At 45.4% G+C, this 21,480-nt stretch overlaps 1 protein-coding gene across 2 annotated transcripts in view; it reads left to right on the top strand.

The window, feature by feature from the left end:
- LOC126187902 (uncharacterized) overlaps nt 1–21,480 on the top strand; it is a 1,224,785-nt gene that overhangs the window by 1,079,111 nt on the left and 124,194 nt on the right. The window lies entirely within an intron of this gene.

Genomic DNA, 21,480 nt, shown 5'->3' with positions numbered 1-21,480 from the left:
GCCTGCCGCACCGGCCGCCGCCGGGTTGTCACAGATCACAGATTCGCCGCAAGCCGGAGCGGCTGCTTGCCTATGTTGGCGCACTAAACTGCTCTGTGGTCAAACTGGAAGCAGCGGCGTGAGGCTGTTTTTGTCTGGACACAGAAAGACTTATAGAGGAGGTGAGACAATACAACTTTTTGTATGATACACGCGATCCTGATTTGGAGGTAGAATACTTTTGCCCTCGATATACTCTTGAGAGAAAGCTGAATTCTCAGAAATAGTGTTGTCACTGTGGCGTCCATGATTTCCAATATCAACTACTGTAAACTCGTAGTATGGATCAACGATCGCCGGGAGAACTAGCGAAAAGAACTGGGATCCACTAGCCTTCGCGCATTTTAAGCTGATAGCCTTTCCATCTATGCTTCCAACGCAGTTCGGAAACCCCCAGTTCTATAAATCCTTCTTCAGATTTCTTCCACATCTCTGTTGTAGGAGTAGGTAAATACTTGGGCTGTAGAACAGTCCATATTGCCTGGCACACTTGTTTCACAATATCTGATACTGTTGAACGTCCTAACCGAAAAGAAAAGGGTATGGTCTGGTGACTGTCGCCTGTAGTCAACTATCTGGAAAAGAGTAAAATCAATTATGCCGATAGAACGAATAGATAAGTTAACGACCAAAGATATGTTTGTTTAAATTCAATGACAATGTTATGAATACAAAGAAACAAAACAATCTATTAAGTAGAAATTTTCTCTAGCGGGACATACGGAACTAGATGTTACTATCGCTTGCTGTATTCGTAAACACTGCAGATAAATTTATCACTCCACTCGTAACTACGTTGTGGGGTAGCACTTTCTTCCGCCGAATCTTTCATATCATACAGCAAAACTGAAATAGAATAAATTATGACTTCTGTTTGAAGCACAAAGAGGCAAAAAATGGTAAAACTTACCTCAAACAAATGGCTAGTCTGTGCGTTGTATCAACTGGCTTTCTCCAGTTCGTTGTGCACTTCTCGGTGCTACCTTTTTATCAGGCGATGCAGTTCCTCGAAACATTCTCGCGACATACGAAAATATTTGAAGAACCTATCTTCGTCAGACTCTAGATCAATACACAGATAATGGTATTCTCCTAAGCTTTCTCTCTTGCTATTAATGTCGTGCACCCAACATCTCCTCTTCTTGGTGCCATTTCGTATCGCTAGTGCGAGCTACTCATTTCTGCACGCACAAAGGTAACGTGTCCCGCGTGAAGCTTCCAAATCGTCTAACGCCAAGACAATCGGACTACGCATGCAGGCTTAATAATTTTTATTTATTGCCAAATTATAGACCTGTTACCTGATGTTTAAAACAGGTCGTACATCTTACAATTTTCGTTTTTCATCTTTTTACAGTTTTCTTTCCTTTTGTTTTATCTACAACATTTACAAAGAATGATTCAAAATAAAAATAATTTGAGGTTGAAATATAAATAAAATTTTGTTGTTTTTAAGAAGAATATAAAAAGAAGGGAGGATAGGTGAGAGATTCGTTAGTACCATCACCGAGTGTGACTGACGGTGAATACCTCGGAATGGTTTCATCGAGCCGTTGACCGCCAGTCACACACACACACACACACACACACACACACACACACAAATGGTTATTAGTAGAGAAATAATGTTTCTTATCCTATTTGTTACTAATCCTATGTGTTAACTACATTAGGTGCGCATCCATGTACAGCATTTGTTGTTTTCTTGGCTAGATTGCCAGCAATTTGCTTATTTACTGTCACATCTCAGCTTCCTCCTCCTGTTCCTCCTCATTGTCACTATTTTCGTTGTCACTTGGGTATCGATGTCCATCCTCTGGAGATTTCTGTTACGCTGCACATAGGCATGTCTGTGATGTCGTGTCCGCATATACTCTTCATGTGTTGTTTTTGAAATACTGTTTGTCAGTGCGTTTAATTGTGCCCATTGTTCTTCGTCTCTTATTGCTGTGTATATATCTATGTCTGTATCTGTGTAATCTAAGTGTAGTGTATGTCTATTGTTCGCGTATTGCCCGCAGAAAAAGACAGTGTGTTCTGGGGAACCTTCTTCCCCGCATGTGCATATAGGTGTCTGCCTCAGACTCACGCGGTTTAAGTGCGTGGGATAAGGTCCGTGCCCGGTTAAGAAATGTACCATACCGCGGCTGGGATCGATATGTCTCATTCTCAACCGCTCCCTTATGTCAGGGAGGAAGTCGTGCAGTCTACGTCCCTTATCACTTACATCCCACTCACCTTGCCATGTATCAAAACGCCAACTTTTAAGGTGACGTATCGTCTCTATGGGCACACCGGTTATTGTGTGTACCTTATGTGGTCTCCCCACCTTTAACCAGTACCTTGCAGCTCTGTATTTGATCGTGATATCTATGGGGCATATTCCGAGCACGACACACAGTGCATCCGCTGAGGTGGTACCGAAGGCTCCAGATAGCCTAAGTAGGACACTTCTCTGCCCTCGTCTGACGGATGCTTTGTTGGTGACCACGTTCAGTCTATGTGCCCACGTGCTAGCTGCAAAGCTGAGTACTGATTCGAAGAGCGCACAGTGGTATGTACGTATGACTGATAGAGGTAGTCTGTACTGTTCTGAATTTAGCCTCACCAGTTTGTGGAGTATTTTTTCTGCTTTGTCTGTTGTTAGCCTTATGTGTTCGTGGAAATTCAATTTTTCATCTGTGTGTACCCCAAGATAGCGCGTAATGCGTGCTCGTTTGATGTTTGTGTCCCCAATTTTAACCGAAGGAGCAAGCTTAATAATGGGGTTCGGCCCTTTCCACAGTGTAACAGGTGACGCATGAAGAGTCCCTGCGGCCGGCCGGCTGTTGCCTGTGTGGCGTCCCTGGCCGCCCGTCTCAGCGGCAGGCCGGATTCTGTCTGGCCAGGCCTTTAGCGGGGCGCGCTCTAGTGGGGAAGTTGTGTACGCGCTGACTACACGGAACTACAGGGTGTTTCAAAAATGACCGATATATTTGAAACGGCAATAAAAACTAAACGAGCAGCGATAGAAATACACCGTTTATTGCAATATGCTTGGGACAACACTACATTTTCAGGCGGACAAACTTTCGAAATTACAGTAGTTACAATTGTCAACAACAGATGGCGCTGCAAGTGATGTAAAAGATATAGAAGACAACGCAGTCTGTGGGTGCACCATTCTGTACGTCGTCTTTTTGCTGTAAGCGTGTGCTGTTCACAACGTGCAAGTGTGCTGTAGACAACATGGTTTATTCCTTAGAACAGAGGATTTTTCTGGTGTTGGAATTCCACCGCCTAGAACACAGTGTTGTTGGAACAAGACGAAGTTTTCAACGGAGGTTTAATGTAACCAAAGGACCGAAAAACGATACAATAAAGGATCTGTTTGAAAAATTTCAACGGACTGGGAACGTGACGGACGAACGTGCTGGAAAGGTAGGGCGACCGCGTACGGCAACCACAGAGGGCAACGCGCAGCTAGTGCAGCGGGTGATCCAACAGCGGCCTCGGGTTTCCGTTCGCCGTGTTGCAGCTGCGGTCCAAATGACGCCAACGTCCACGTATCGTCTCATGCGCCAGAGTTTACACCTCTATCCATACAAAATTCAAACGCGGCAACCTCTCAGCGCCGCTACCATTGCTGCACGAGAGACATTCGCTAACGATATAGTGCACAGGATTGATGACGGCGATATGCATGTGGGCAGCATTTGGTTTACTGACGAAGCTAATTTTTACCTGGACGGCTTCGTCAATATACAGAACTGGCGCATATGGGGAACTGAAAAGCCCCATGTTGCAGTCCCATCGTCCCTGCATCCTCAAAAAGTACTGGTCTGGGCCGCCATTTCTTCCAAAGGAATCATTGGCCCATTTTTCAGATCAGAAACGATTACTGCATCACGCTATGTGGACATTCTTCGTGAATTTAAGGCGGTACAAACTGCCTTAGACGACACTGCGAACACCTCGTGGTTTATGCAAGATGGTGCCCGGCCACATCGCACGGCCGACGTCTTTAATTTCCTGAATGAATATTTCGATGATCGTGTGATTGCTTTGGGCTATCCGAAACATACAGGAGGCGGCGTGGATTGGCCTCCCTATTCGCCAGACATGAACCCCTGTGACTTCTTTCTGTGGGGACACTTGAAAGACCAGGTGTACCGCCAGAATCCAGAAACAATTGAACAGCTGAAGCAGTACATCTCATCTGCATGTGAAGCCATTCCGCCAGACACGTTGTCAAAGGATTCGGGTAATTACATTCAGAGACTACGCCATATTATTGCTACGCATGGTGGATATGTGGAAAATATCGTACTATAGAGTTTCCCAGACCGCAGCGCCATCTGTTGTTGAAAATTGTAACTACTGTAATTTCGAAAGTTTGTCTGCCTGAAAATGTACTGTTGTCCCAAGCATATTGCAACAAACGGTGTATTTCTATCGCTGCTCGTTTAGTTTTTATTTCCGTTTCAAATATACCGGTCATTTTTGAAACACCCTGTATGTACACAACATATGTAGATATAGATGTAGGTGCTGCGCTGATGTGTGGCACTGCGACTGGAAGTGGGGACGGGGGCGCCCTCCGAGTGGTCCGCGGAGACGCGGATGCGGCGGCAGCGCGCCCCGCCGGCCTGTCGCAACGCGGCGCAGAGTTCCCACGGCGAGCCAGCCGCCCCTGGCCGTGTTTCCCCAGACACAAAGGCGGCGCCCGCCGATCGTGCCGCGGCCTGTCTGCCGCTAACAGCTGCATTACGGCCGCCTCTGGATTAACATACAACACGGCGGCTGGAAAATCCCTCCCTCTAGCTCCCAATATGACGCCTCACGGACAGCGCGAAGATGCACAACACACCTAGCCCCGGCTTCACGCCGCGACGGGGAAATTCGGAAAGTGGTCTGTCACACTAACCCAAAGGCGGCCTATGTCTCTAGACAGAGAGAAAGGCCTCCACGCAGTTCCGCACCATCGCTAGTGAACAATGTACACTACGTAATAAATAGCATCACGACACCACAATGTGATCCGGAATTGTGTTGTCAGTAGAGTTGGTCAGGCGATCTCAGTAGCTCCGGTTGTGGACTAGTCATTGGATGTCACCACAGTAACCAATCCGTCACGAACTGAACCGTGAATTTTACTTTCAAAACCTTTTCTGAGAATTTACTTTACTTACTAGCGATTCATCAAGAACATTAACACATTTAATCACACTATGTGAGCGTGGAAGTAGTTGCCAGTGGGTAACTGATGAAAACAAATCAAATTTCTTTCAACAAATGGAAAATTTATTCCTAAAAGCCTTTTTTTTAACAGATCTAAAATTACAATCAGGAAGCACCCCCTAAATACCAATTTACAATTTATTCAGAGCCAGAAAGAACAATTTTTTTGACTGTATGAGCTTTCGGACTGAGAACCTTGCCGCTCCCTTTTGACACGGCCGTAGTAACGACCGCTCACAACAACCCCTGAAAGACTACACGAGTGCAAATCTGCAACACACCAGATTACTTTAAACTAAAAATTTTAACAACTCACACAAGCACATAAACTATGCACCATGTAGGAGGGATGGAAATGGTACAAAACACTAACATTAAAAGATTAACTTGCCACCGAAGGAGCAACTTGATTTTAAAAAAACGGTCTTGCGGTGGAAAGGGTAGCAACTTTATATACTAAAATGACCATTTAAATAAAAACCCATGAAAAGCAGTCTTACCTAAAATATACAAGGTTGGTCATACATGCTCTATATTACACATATACCGCCTCACAAGATGATAAAAACATATTTCAGGAATTCGGCCGTTACACTTCAAGCAATAAATTCGTTAACACCGAATCCGACAAACATGACAGAGGCAGCTATTAACGTACGGCAGACCGACGACAGACAGACAGACACTAACAGCCTAACAAATGCGGACGGAAGACAGACGAGCAAGCTGGGGACGAGAGACTGACCAAGAAAACAAGTAGAATTTAACAAGTAAATAAAACAACATATCACGAATCACTTAACTTCTAATAAACTGCGGTGTCTGGCGAAGATCTCGCGCAGCACCCGCAAAACACTCTCCCGAACCGTCCCCTGCCAGCCGCTTCAACGGACGCAGGAAGGCGCGCCGATCTCCCGTGACGCGGCGTCGCAGTTCGCACCGGCCAGACCGATGTCGTGGGTTGACTCCTGTTGCTCTCGTGTCGGCCGCGAAGCCACTACCCCGCGCTATACGCACACTGCCCCACACTGACCCGGGTGACCAACTGCCCAGACTCGCCGCCTAGTGAGCTCATAGCGCCCCTTAAATGCACGTGAACAGACTACCTTTCCCCTTTCACACCAGAGGGACACACCAAAGCTGCGATTGCCACAGCGGCGCCACGCCAGAAACGGAGGGCGACTGCTTTACACTACGCGCTGCGGTGCGCTGTTCCAAACAGCAGATTTTACCACGGCTCACGAACATTTCAAATATTTCACACGAAAGTGGCAAAAGTCACGGGATAGCACATAAATACATGGAAGTAGATCGCGAACAGAAGGTGTAAAAGAGCAGTGCATTGGCGGAGCTGTAATTTGTACTCAGGTGATGGAAAGGTATCCGGCGTGATTACGTCCGCACGGCTTCAATTAACAGACTTTGAACTTGATGTGGTACACTCATGCTCATAAATTAAGGATAATTGCAGAATGTGGTGCCACACAACGTGGCACTACACAAAACTGGCGCTAATAGTATAGGCACATAGGGAACACACACAACACAGATTTTTACGTCCACGGTATTGGTGATAAGTTGAGAAAACCGTCCCGAAATACATGTGCTACAAAACGCCACTGTTTCCTGCGCATGTACCCCGACATCAGTATAGGATATGATCAGTATGCACACGTAAACAGGCCGCACAACGAGTCGGCATACTCTGGCTCAGGTGGTCGAGCAGCTGCTGGGGTATAGCCTCCCATTCTTGCACCAGTGCCTGTCGGAGCTCCTGAAATGTCGTAGGGGTTTGAAGAAGTACAGCGATACGTCGACCGAGAGCATCCCAGACGTGCTCGATGGGGTTTAGGTCTGGAGAACAGGCAAGCCACTCCATTCACCTGATATCTTCTGTTTTAAGGTACTCCTTCACGATGGCAGCTCGGTGGGGCCGTGCGTTATTATCCATCAGGAGGAAGGAGGGACCCACTGCACCCCTGAAAAGGGCGGACATACTGGTGCAAAATGACGTCCCGATACACCTGACCTGTTACAGTTCCTCTGTCAAAGATATGCAGAGGTATACGTGCACCAGTCATAATCCCACCCCACACCATCAAACCACGACCTCCATACAGGTACCTTTCAAGGACATTAAGGGGTTGGTATCTGGTTCCTGGTTCACGCGAGATGAAAGCCCGGCGAGAATCACTGTTCAGACCATACCTGGACTCGTCCGTGAACATAACCTGGGACCACTGTTCCAATGACCATGTACTGTGTTCTTGACACCAGGCTTTACGGGCTGTCCTGTGACCAGGGGTCAGTGGAATGCACCTTGCAGGTCTCCGGGCGTATACACCATGTCTGTTCAGTCGTCTGTAGATTGCGTGTCTGGAGACAACTGTTCCGGTGGCTGCGGTAAGGTCCCGAGCAAGGCTACCTGCAGTACTCCGTGGCCATCTGCGGGCACTGATTGTGACATATCGGTCTTCTCCTGGTGTTTTACACTGTGGACGTTCCGTAATGTAGCGCCTGGACACGTTTCCTGTCTGCTGGAATCGTTTCTATAATCTTGAGATCACACTTTGCGGCACACGGAGGGCGTGTGTTACGAGCTGCTGTGTTTGACCAGCCTCCAGTCTCACTAATATTCTACCCCTCATAACGTTATCAGTATGTGATCTTTGAGCCATTTTCAACAAACAGTAACCACTAGCACGTCTGAAAACGTTTGCACACTTACTCGCTGCACCGTACTCTGACATGGCACCAATACACCTCTGCGTATGTGGACTGCTGCCAGCGCCACTGTGCGACGACCGCAGGTCATACCCCGAGTTGATTTAAACCCGCAAACCGCACACCAGAGCGTTGTTCCACCATGTATCAGCATTATCCTTAATTTATGAGCATGAGTGTAGTTGGAGCTAGATGCATGGGACAATCCATTTCAGAAATATTTAGAGAATTCAGTATTCCGAGAGCCACAGTGTCAAAAGTGTGGCGATAACAGCAGATTTCAGGTTTTGTCTCTCACCAAGGACAACTCAGTTGGACAGACGTCCTTCACTTAACGACCGAGAGCAGTGGCATTTCCGTAGAGTTGTCAGTGCTAACATACGAGCAACATTGCGTGAAATAACCACAGAAATCAATGTGGGACGTACGACGAACATATTCGTTAGGATAGTGCGATGAAATCTTGCGTTAATGGGCTACGGCAGCAGACGACCGACGCGAGTGTCTTTGTTAACAGCACGACATCGCCTGCAGCGCCTCTCCTGGGCTCGTGACCATATCGGTTGGACCCAAGACAACTGCAAAACTGTGGCATGGTCAGATGAGTCCCCATTTCAGTTGGTAAGACACTGATGGTAGGGTTCGAGTGTGGTGCTGACTCCACGAAGCGAAAGACCCATGTTGTCAACAAGGCACTGTGCAAGCTGGTTGTGGCTCCGTAACGGTGTGGTCTGTGTTTACATGACGCGCAACCGATCGTTGGCAGGAAGTGGTTATGTTCGGCTACTTGGAAACCATCTGGAGCAATTCGTGGACTTAACGTTCCTAAGCAACGACTGAATTTTTGTGGATGACAATGCGCCATGCCACTGGGCCACTATTGCCCGTGATTGGTTTCGACAACATTCTGTACAATCGAGCGAATGATTTGGCTACCCATATCGCCCGACATTAATCCCATCGACAACTTGTGGGGGGAAGTAATCGAGAGTTCAGTTCGTTTACAAAATCTTATACCGGCAACACTCCCGCCGTTATGGAGGACTGTAGAGGCACCATGGCTCAAAATTTCTGAATGGGACGTCCAGTGACTTGTTGAGTCCACGCCACGTCGAGCTGTTGCATCGCGCTGGGCAAAAGGAGGTCCGACACAATATTAGGAGGTATCCCATGACGTATACGTGACATCAGCGTAAAACTGCTCAAGTCGACCATTAGTGATGTCATTCTGAAACGTGAACACAAAGGAATAAGTTCAAAAAATGGCTCTAAGCACTACGGGACTTAACATCTGAGGTCATCAGTTCCCTAGACTTAGAACTACTTACACCTAACTAACCTAAGGACATCACACACATCCATGCCCGAGGCAGGATTCGAACCTGCGACCGTAGCAGCAGCGCGGTTCCGGACTGAAGCGCCTAGAACCACTCGGTCACAGCGGTCGGCAGGAACGGGTTAGAACGTCGACTTTGCTCCAGGCCCCTAGCATCGCCGCCTTCTCTGGTTTCGGTTCTTGAGGAAAAAATGGACTCCCATTACTCGAAAGACACTCAGATATCTCACTGAAACTGTTTCCAGCAAAACTGGATGGTGGGCATACCCCCTATTAATGGCCAGTGATTGGTGTCCGGATACTTTCGACCAGTACATCCCAACAGATACGCGATTGGATTCAAAGATTCTTAGCAAGCAGAACTCGGGAAGTTCACCGGACACAATAGTAGTCACATTCTTATAAGGGCCCACCGATCACTTTGGAGCGCTGTAGATGATGAAGTGTACCAGACGCTCATGTGGCCCTCCACCACTGACGTCATTCATGGCAGTGAAGTAGTAGCTACGTGCCAGTTGGAATCAGATCAGCATGATGGGTCGAGGTGATAGAACGACAGGAGCAACTGTCGTAGTAGGACGTGCCCGTGTCACTTGGCGAATAAAATTGCCCGATCTGTTTGTGCATCGACGGGGGCCCTCGGCCGTGACTACAGGAAGCGGCGTGCCATTCGCAGATATACAACACGGTGTAAGAACAGTGGTTGTAAAATGATCGTGACCGATAAGCCCCGGAGCCGAGTGGCACGTTTTGTCGATGACATTCGGTTTCAAACATGTCAGGAATTGACACTTTTAGCGAATGTAGATCCATCTCAACCAATTTCCGAGGCAACATTGCGAAAGGTTCAAATGGTTCAAATGGCTCTGAGCACTATGCGACTTAACTTCTGAGGTCATCAGTCGCCTAGAACTTAGAACTAATTAAACCTAACTAACCTAAGGACATCACACACATCCATGCCCGAGGCAGGATTCGAACCTGCGACCGTAGCGGTCATGCGGTTCCAGACTGAAGCGCCTTTAACCGCACGGCCACACCGGCCGGCCCATTGCGAAAAAAATGACGTTTTGCCATTCGTGCACCCAGGTTCATCGTTGAGTACACCATCGCAGGCGCTCCTGTCTGTGATGCAGCGTCAAGGATGACCGCAGCCATGGTCTCCGAGCTGACAGTCCAAGCTGCTGCAAACGTCGTCGAACTGTTCGTGCATATGGTTGTTCTCTGGGAAACGTCCCATCTGTTGACTCAGGGATCGAGACGTGGCTGCACGATCCGTTACAGCCATGCGCATAAGATGCCTGTCATCTCGACTGCTAGTGATACGAGGCCGTTGGTATCCATCACGGCGTTCCGTATTACCCTCCTGAACCCACCGATTCCATATTCTGCTAAAAGTCATTGGATCTCGACCAACGCGAGCAACAATGTCGCGATACGATAAACCGCAATCGCGATAGGCTACAATCCGACCATTATCAAAGTCGGAAACGTGATGGTACGCATTTCTCCTCCTTACACAAGGCATCACAACAACGTTTCACCAGGCAACGCCGGTCAACTGCTGTTTGTGTATGAGAAATCGGTTGGAATCTTTCCTGACGTCAGGACGTTGTAGGTGTCGCCACCGGCGCCAACCTTGTGTGAATGCTCTGACAAGCTAATCGTTTGCATATCACAGCGTCTTCTTCCTGTCGGTTAAATTTCGCGTAGGTAGCACGTCATCTTCGTGGTGTAGCAATTTTAATGGCCAGTAGTGTATTTTACAGTAGAGTACGTTATAAAATTCCGCTATTTCACGTCTTCAGTGGCCTAAAAAACACAGGAACTGCACAGTAGCTGACTGTAGGCGTGTAGTGTGGTCCAAGAGGTTGCGATTTTGCTTCAAATGACGGAAGGCGTCGAGTGGACCGATAGTCCAATGGGGCATTTAACCCACTTTGTGTGGAGGATTACCATGCTCACTGTCACCTGTACACTAAGGGCCAAGACTGACGGCCATAAAGAACAAGAAGCGTGGAAAATTAAGCAAAGGCATTGTTCTACTGCAGGACAATGTAAGACCCCACTCGGCGCGCGCTGCACAAGCTTTGCTTGAACGTTTTCGACGGGATATTTGGAAGCATCCGCCGTACAATCCAGATCTTGCATTATGCGATTTCCATCTTATCGGTAAACTGGACGGACATGTGGAGGGAAAGAGATTTTCTCTCGAGTGGCTTCATGACCAAGTAACGGATTTCTGTAATCGAAGAAATGAATGGTTTAAGGAACATTCTATCCGTTGTTTAGAGAGACTTGGTGACTGTTTTGAAAAGTATTGTCATGTCTCTGCGCTACTTCGAAGTGTAGTGCAGCGTTCACTGAAAGTTATTTGGCTTGCCAGAATAATGTATAACTTACAGGGTGTTCGTAAAGTCCGGGAACACTTTCAGTTATTTATTACAAAGAACTAAACATTGTACAGATGTCATACATATGGCGTTTCGAAGAGCTGAAAGGTTTTTTTTTTGTACAAACATTCGATATGCGAACCATGTAGCCGTCAATACGGTAATCGAATTCTTGACATACCCGTCCCAGCATGGCGTCGTCGACTATGGCAGTCGCTTCCCGTATTCTCTCATGCAGCTCTACTACATCACGTGATAGAGGCGGTACATACACCATATCTTTAATGTGTCCCCACAGAAAAAAGTCACACGGAGTGAGATCTAGTGATCGAGGAGGCCATTTCAAGAAAACGCTGTCCCCTTTTGTACAACGGCCATGATTGCGACTAGCGCAGACTATCGGCAAATTACCAAACTATGCTGTGGCGGTATACATGAAAAAAAATTTCAGGGTTTCTCTTCAAAATGACATATGTGTGATATCTGTACAATGTTTGGTTCTTGTGCAATAAATAATTGAAAGTGTTCCCTGACTTCATGTACACCCTATATTTTTGGAAGCCCCCTCGTAGTTCAGGCTGGACTTGATTCTCTCTTGTTTTTGGTACCGTGACTTTGGACCGCTGATTTCGATTACCGTTAACGTCAACCAGGATGTTTATTTCGACATTCGCGATAACCAAGTGATGCTCATTCTTCTATATCTGTAGATGGGCACTCTGTGGAGACGCCTGCCTTCCAAGATGACAACGACCCTTTTGACAAGTCTGGACATAGGCGTTCACAGTTTGGCGAACATTTCGGCAGTCTTGTCACACCTTCAATTGCCCGCTAAATCACCCGATCTTAATCGCATAGAAAATGTCGGCGTATATTTGGAACACAGGTGAATTGAACCCATCAATATTCCCACAATTTGGATGTTCCACAAGACCTAATCATGAGTGGGTGGCTTCAGATTGATGTGGCATACTCGAAGAGACTTAGGGACTCCAGTACTGATGGAATTCGGCCCACTATCGAAGTCAGAGGCAGTGTTGCTTAGCATTGACGTGATGTCTCTTCGAGGTAATTTTTTATTTGGTGTACTTACTTATGAGGGTCACTTTCATCACGTAACCTGCTTGCCCACCTAACTGTACTGCGATCGACAGCAGCATCTCCATACACCTTTTTCAACCTCTTGTGGATGTTTCCCACGGTCTCGTTTTCACAGCACAGGAATTCTGTGATAGCACGTTTCTTCTGACGAACGGCAAGTGTAGCAGCCATCTTGAAGACATGCTGTGATGGCGCCACTCACAGGAACAGGTTGAACTAAGTTTGAAAACAAGCGGGAAGGATGTATCTACACACTGTACAACTTTCACAAATGCAGAATGAAAACTGTATTTTTACAAAAATAGTGTGCATTACTTGCGGAATATCCGAACAGTTACGCGATTGGATAGGGTTCCTAGTAGACCAAGGTTTGGCGAAGGTTTAGTTAGTAATAAGCGTCAACGTTTGGTTTGGAAAGTGAAAGTGAATTTGAAACTGAATCTGACTCTGTGGTAGCTTAACGTTAACTATTGGTGACAACGTTCAACAGAGAGAATGCATAGATAAATCTAACTGCGAGAATCATGTCCTGTCTGAAACTTACTGTAATCACAAAATCTTATTATGAACTTTGATAAAAGGAAACCGATTACTTTGAAAGTAAAGTTGGCCCTTCTGAAATTTAATTAAAGAAAAAAATCTCTTCCCGACACTATTTGTCTTAGGTGTGCGCGAACTGCGCTCGTAGGTACAGCGCGTCTCCGTAACAGAGGTGCAAAATCTAACTACACAGATCCACAGAGGTGGAGTGTGTACTCTATAAAGATATTGCTATCATTCTTGGCTCTTAATTTTTTGTTAATGGGTTTTTGTAATTGAAAATCTACTGGCTCTTTGGATGTGGACAGTGATTCTGGTTTAAATGAACTCAATTTCAATTTCATTTCTTTAGACCTAATAACATTTAATTAAGCATCAAAAATACTTAAGCTGTCTCTGAAATCGTATAGAAATAATTCAAGAATTACAAAAATTGAACTTCGCATGTGCAACCTCTTCTTAAACAAAGCTCCAAAATCTACTTCGGAAATCCATTTCTTTCTCAAAGATCGATAAATCCTAAGAGAAAAATTAAAAGCAAATGCAAATCTGGATGCCTGATGAACGAAGATTGCCGCGTTATCAAACAGATGCCGCAAATAAAACAAACTTCATCATTACCTGTAATCCATTCTTCACAAATATCGAACCAATGTAAAAAGCGATTCTTTTTCTCTCCGGAATAAATCTTCTCCTGATTCATAATATAAACCCAAAACTCTCCAGTGTTTGTCCCTTGGCGCTACTAAACCAAGATTCGATTGTTCACATGTAACACCAAAGCTCAACTGAGTTGTCTCCTTTCTTCAACAGATAAATCTGGCGGGCATCTTTGCAGAGCAAAGATCATCTCTGATTCATCTCTGTGTGGCGTAGCATCTCTGTCGAGGCTGCGAGCGAATTTCTAAGTAATTCAAACCTTAACGAGTGCGATTTCAGACATCCAAAACAAGAAAAAAACCTACAAAATTACCACACACACGCCTTTCAACGTATTTTGTTTACAGGAACGGCCTGTGGTCGGAAGAGGTATTCACGCGCGGATGTCGGATCAAGTAGTCATGCGGAATACTTGCTAGTGGTTCATACAGACAATACGTGGTTTGGGAGGAAAAATATGTCATACATGCTCGACGACATTAACCAAGTGACCATGCCGGCCAAGCCTTGGGGATGTACGGTGTTTCCAAAGTTACGACCCCCTTTTGCTTGGCTCGCTACTGAACTGCGACGAACGTGTGCTTTGCTAGGTCGAGGAGATCTTTAAAACCAGTAAATCCTCCCCACCGCCGATTCTTTAAAGGGTCGCACTCCCGTGTATAAATCAGCCCCTATTGTTTGAATACTTTACATCTACGTCTACATCAGTACTCCACTAACCATCTGACGGTGTGTGGCGCAGAGAACTCCTGGTACCATTACTTGATTCCCACCCCCTTCCTTTCCATTCACGAATGGCGTGTTGGACGAACGATTGTCGGTAAACCTTTATATTGGCTCTATTTTCTATAATTTTTAAATCTGCTGATGAGTTAAGGTACTAAACGTTTGACATTAAGCATGCAAGCGAGAAAAAGTTTAGAAATGGTTTGAAATTATCTTTGAAGTTCTTTGGAAGTAGCTATATGTTCTCATTATCGAACACTGGCTGAATACAGTCTGCGTAATTTGGGCGGCGTTCTAAGAAGAAGCTAGTTTTTCAAGCATCTCATTGTATATAACGCCATATCACCTGATCTATGTGTCGTACAATGATATAGTTTTGCAGGTACATTCAATGGTATACTGTCGGCGAAATGCGTTGCGAATAAAGTTATTGGCAAATAAATAATAAATTAAAACGTAATGCCTGATGCTGCAGTTTTAATATATGACAAACGAAAATTTAGTAAATGATAAACTGTCTTCCTTTTATAATTTTTGGACGAATGTCTGCGGTAGACAATATTTCGTAAAGGTTTGAAATTATGTGTGAAGTTTATTGGAAATGGCTAACTGTTCTAATTGTCAAATAATGGATTAATATAGTCTGAATATCGTCTACGTGACTCAAGACATATACGACGGCGTACACAGTTTGTAACCGTTATACTTATGTTACGAGTAAACATGTAAGATTTCACCAATTAATGAACAGATTAAACGGCATTTTAAATTTTTAAGTTAAGTCAGTAATTATATGAAACATTGAAAAAGAAATATTTGTTGTTCCTGGAAGCATTTAGACAGACAGCCTGTAATTAGGAATATAATGGATTAATATAGTCTGAATATCGTCTACGTGACTCAAGACATATACGACGGCGTACACAGTTTGTAACCGTTATACTTATGTTACGAGTAAACATGTAAGATTTCACCAATTAATGAACAGATTAAACGGCATTTTAAATTTTTAAGTTAAGTCAGTAATTATATGAAACATTGAAAAAGAAATATTTGTTGTTCCTGGAAGCATTTAGACAGACAGCCTGTAATTAGGAATGTGCACCGCTAGTCGTTTAGTAATGTAAATATTTTTAAGTAGCGAGATCTTCCTCTCCCCTCCCTTCCGTCCCATCTTTGCACGAGTAGCGCTATCTACCGCTGGACGAAATGATAGACAAACCTTCCTCGTGAATCACTCTGCTGGTGGAAATCATGTCAAAATCCCTATAGTAGTTTCGGAGATTAGCGCGAACTACTAATTAATATGTGTAGAAATCAATTTAAGCTACCCAGAGAGTCGAGCACGTTAAAACGTCCGATTCGAGGATGTGGTTCTTAGGTGATTTTCCACATCCACTGAGGTGAATACCGGTCTGGTTTCCACGTCCCGCCTCAGGTCCATGATGCGAAAACACTTTGAGATACTTAGTCGCGTTCGACCATGTGATTACATTAGAGGCAAAAAGGGGGTTCACGGATTCCTAATCGAGGGGAAGCTGGCAGTAGGTTTAAAGTGCTTTTGGGAGTGCCGACCCCATCGTAATAATATCTTCGTCTGCACAGATACTCCACAGGCCACCGTACGGTGCGTGGCGAAGGGTACGCTGTACCACTACTAGTTATTTCCTTCCCTGTTCCAGTCCCCCCACTCGCAAACAGAGCGTGGGAAAAACGGCTATCTATATGCCTCCGTATGAGCCCTAATTTCTCGTAACTTATTTTCGTTGTCCTTACACGCAATGTACGAGGGCAGTTCAATAAGTAATGCAACACATTTTTTTTCTCGGCCAATTTTGGTTGAAAAAACCGGAAATTTCTTGTGGACTATTTTAAAACATTCCTGCTTCGTCTCGTATAGTTTCATTGACTTCCGACAGGTGGCAGCGCTGTACGGAGCTGTTAAAATGGCGTCTGTAACGGATGTGCGTTGCAAATAACGGGCAGTGATCGAGTTTCTTTTGGCGGAAAACCAGGGCATCTCAGATATTCATAGGCGCTTGCAGAATGTCTACGGTGATCTGGCAGTGGACAAAAGCACAGTGAGTCGTTGGGCAAAGCGTGTGTCATCATCGCCGCAAGGTCAAGCAAGACTGTCTGATCTCCGGCGTGCGGGCCGGCCGTGCACAGCTGTGACTCCTGCAATGGCGGAGCGTGCGAACACACTCGTTCGAGATGATCGACGGATCACCATCAAACAACTCAGTGCTCAACTTGACATCTCTGTTGGTAGTGCTGTCACAATTGTTCACCAGTTGGGATATTCAAAGGTTTGTTCCCGCTGGGTCCCTCGTTGTCTAACCGAACACCATAAAGAGCAAAGGAGAACCATCTGTGCGGAATTGCTTGCTTGTTATGTGGCTGAGGGTGACAATTTCTTGTCAAACATTGTTACAGGCGATGAAACATGGGTTCATCACTTCGAACCTGAAACAAAACGGCAATCGGTGGAGTGGCGCCACACCCACTCCCCTACCAAGAAAAAGTTTAAAGCCATACCCTCAGCCGGTAAAGTCACGGTTACAGTCTTCTGGGACGCTGAAGGGGTTATTCTGTTCGCTGTCCTTCCCCATGGTCAAACGATCAACTCTGAAGTGTATTGTGCTACTCTTCAGAAATTGAAGAAACAACTTCAGCGTGTTCGTAGGCACAAAAATCTGAACGAACTTCTCCTTCTTCATGACAACGCAAGCCCTCACACAAGTCTTCGCACCCGAGAGGAGCTCACAAAACTTCAGTGGACTGTTCTTCCTCATGCACCCTACGGCCCCGATCTCGCACCGTCGGATTTCCATATGTTTGGCCCAATGAAGGACGCAATCCGTGGGAGGCACTACGCGGATGATGAAGAAGTTATTGATACAGTACGACGTTGGCTCCGACATCGACCAGTGGAATGGTACCGTGCAGGCATACATGCCCTCATTTCAAGGTGGCGTAAGGCCGTAGCATTGAATGGAGATTACGTTGAAAAATAGTGTTGTGTAGCTAAAAGATTGGGGAATAACCTGGTGTATTTCAATGCTGAATAAAACAACCCCTGTTTCAGAAAAAAAAATGTGTTGCATTACTTATTGAACTGCCCTCGTATGTTATCGGCAGTAGAATCATTTGGCAGTCAGCTTCAAATGCCGGTTCTCTAAATCTTCTCAATCGTGTTCCTCTAAAAGAACGTCGCCTTTCCTCCAGGGATTCCCATTTGAGATCCCGAAAAATCTCCGTAACACTTGCGTGTTTTTCGAGGCTACCGGTAACAAATCCAGTAGTCCGCCTCTTAATTGCTTCAATGTCCCCCTTCAATCCGGCCTGCTACGTATCCAAAACACTCGAGTAGTATTCAAGAACAGGTCGCACCAGCATCTTTTATGCGGTCTTCTTTACAGACGAACCACACTTTCCTAGAATTCTCCCAATAAACCGATGCTGACCACTCGTCTTCTGTACCACAGTCATCACATGCTCGTTCCATTTCATATCGCTTTAACCCGTTACGCCCAGATATTTAAACAACGTGACTGTGTCAAGCAGCATTACAGGTTTGTTCTTCCTACTTGTCAGCATTAACTTACATTTTCCTACCTTAACTTACATTTTCCTTACCTAACATTCATCACACCAACTATAAATTTTGTCAAAGTCGTCTTGCATCGTCCTACAGTCATCCAACTTCGATATCTTACCGTGCACCAGAGCATCATCAGCAAACAACCGCAGATTGCTGCCCATTTCGTCCGCCAAATCATTTATGTATACAGAGAACAACAGCGGTGCTATCACACTTCCCTGGGGCATTCCAGACGATACCCTTGTCTCTGACGAACATCCGCCGTCGAGGACAACACACTGGGTTCTATTACTTAACAAGCCTTCTAGTCACTCACAAATCTGTGAACTTATTCCATATGCTCGTACCTTCGTTAACAGCTTGGAATGGGGCACTGTATCAAATGCTTTCCAGAAATCTAGAAATGTGGGATCCATCTGTTGCCGTTTATCCATAGTTCGCAGTATGACATACGAGAAAAGGGCAAGCTGAGTTTCGCCTGAGCGATACATTCTAAAACTATGCTGATTCGTGAACATAGGCTTCTCAGTCTCAAGACAATTTTTTATATTCAAACTGAGAATATGTTCAAAGGTTCTGCAGCAGTCAACTGCACTTTTTTAAGTCGTTCGGGAATTTGTGCTGGGCGAGAGATTAGCGATATATGCAAGCTAGGTAAGGGGCCCCTGCCGTAGAATACCCTTTGTAAAATCGAACTGGGATTCCATCCGGACCTGGTGATTTATTTGCTTTCAAATCTTTCAGTTGTTTCTCTGCGCCAGGTATGCTTATTACTACGTTGTCCATACGAGAGGCTGTACAATGGTCAAATGACGGTATGTTTGTACGATTCTCCTGCATGAACGATTTCTGAACGCGAAATCTAAAACTTCGGCTTTCGTTTTGCTACCCACAGCTGTCACACAGACTGACCAACAAGGGACAGAATAGAAAACATAGACCTGGTTAGCGATTTTAGATAGGAACAGAATTTTTTCGGGTTGTCTGCCAGATCTCCTACTAAGGTATGGTTGTGGTAGTTGTATGCATCGTGCATAGATCGTTTCTCTACTAAACTTAGCTTGTCGTCATTTGTGCGTCCTCTTTTCAACCTAGAGAGTAGCAGCCTGTGCATCCTTAGCATCTTCCGAATTTCGTTATTAAACGATGGTGCGCCTTTTCCATCCTTTATTCACTTACTACGCACATTACTTTCCAAACAACGATTTGCAATCTGCTTGAACTTTGCCCATAATCCCTCTACGACCATCTTACTGGAACTAAGTGACGTCAGTCCACTCTCGAAGTGACGTGCTAACAACTGCTTATCTACTATATCTAGCAGAAACACTCACCTGGCCTTCTTGACTGATTTATTAACTTTCGTAACCATAGCTGCTATAATGACATCATGATCGTTAATCCTCGTTTCTGTACTGACATTGTCGGTAAGATCCGGTATATTTGATGCTACAAGGTCGAAGATATTTTCACTGTGTGTGGGCTGCCGAGACAGTTGCTGAAGACAATTTTCAGGAAACATGTTCAGAACTACGGGGTGCTCAAAAAGTCTCTCCGCAGTGCCGTATGATTGTTAGCCGCGCGTGCCGTATGATTGTTCGCCTGCCTGAAAGGACTTTGGCCTCCACGATCGCCTGACCTAACACCACCTGACTTTTTCTTTTGGGGTGCAGCGAAGGCAGCTTTCTATAAAAACCGTCCAAAATCCATCGATGAATTGAAAACTGCAATATCGACTTCCACTGCTTCTGTTACAGAAGAAATGTTACAGCTTGTGTTTGGAAACATGATTAGACGAATTGAATTGTGTATTCAACAACAGGGGGCAAACTTTCAAAATTTAATGTGAAAATTTGTAAGTAAAAATGAATACTCAGTAAATTAATAACTTGTACTTCACTAAGTTTCATTTCGGCATGTTCACTGCGGCATACGGCACGCGCGGCTAACAATCATACGGCACTGCGGAGATATTTTTTGAACACCCCTATTTCGCACGACTGTCTGTGCCCTCCGCAATGAATCCACAGACATTCCAGTCTATACTTGGTAAGTTAAAGTCACCTATATCTAGTATTGCGTGTTCTGGGTATTTGTACGCTACGGACCACATACTTCGTTTGAATGATTCTAGAACTATCACAGCGGAATTGGGTGGCCGGTAATAATATCCAACAATTAATTTGGTTTCACCTACACCTGTTGTACGCGACCAGATAATTTCACTGTTAGAGTCAACCCGACCTCATTAGGGACCATACTTTTGTGAGCTGCAATGAACGCTGCCGCTCCTACGGCCTCTAATCTACATCTACATCTATACTCCGCGAGCCACCTTACGGTGTGTGGCGGAGGGTACTTATTGTACCACTATCTGATCCCCCCTTCCCTGTTCCATTCACGAATTGTGCGTGGGAAGAACGACTGCTTGTAAGTCTCCGTATTTGCTCTAATTTCTCGGATCTTTTCGTTGTGATCATTACGCGAGATATCAGTCTTTCCGATATTCTTTCTGAGACTCGGTACTACCTCAAAGCTTTCCACTTTGGGTTTCAGCCAGCTCTCGATCCCGAGAATAATTTGAATGCCAGAACTTTCCTGGGGGGCAGTAAACGCGGGAACTTTGTAACGAGTACTTCGACAGTTTACTGATAAAATTTGGGTAGTCAAAGTGTCTTTGCTCTGAACGCGGTCTGACTTCCTTGCTGTATATCGACTGACGGATGTTCACCAGAGTATCTCAAATTACCGTCGAGCCTAAAAAAACGTTGATGTTCACTCGACAAGTACTGTGCTATCCGAGTAGCTGCTTCCTTCATGTAGTGCATTCCTGTCCTGTCAAAGGGAATCCTGCAAATTCCCGCTCGATAACGCAGGTCTAGAAATATGCAGCCAAGACCGTTACAGAGTCGACTGATTCTTTGGTTGAGATCCTCCCCTCGGTCCCAAACCAAAGGACTCCGATATACTGTGGGAACAATGCTGCAAATTGTGAGGTCTGATTGCACCCGGCGCACGAGGCCAGCAGCCCATCACCTCCGTCAACCGCCTGTATGAACTGAGGATGGCTTTAGCAACCACGCGAAAGACGTCGTTTGTACCGACGTGAGCCACAACTTGCACACGACCGCACCCTC

The sequence above is a fragment of the Schistocerca cancellata genome, chromosome 5 (genome assembly GCF_023864275.1).
Source record: "Schistocerca cancellata isolate TAMUIC-IGC-003103 chromosome 5, iqSchCanc2.1, whole genome shotgun sequence".
In the NCBI taxonomy this organism is placed as follows: domain Eukaryota; kingdom Metazoa; phylum Arthropoda; class Insecta; order Orthoptera; family Acrididae; genus Schistocerca; species Schistocerca cancellata.
The sequence above is the reverse complement of the archived record's forward strand: the minus strand, read 5'-3'. Positions and strand labels throughout refer to the sequence as shown.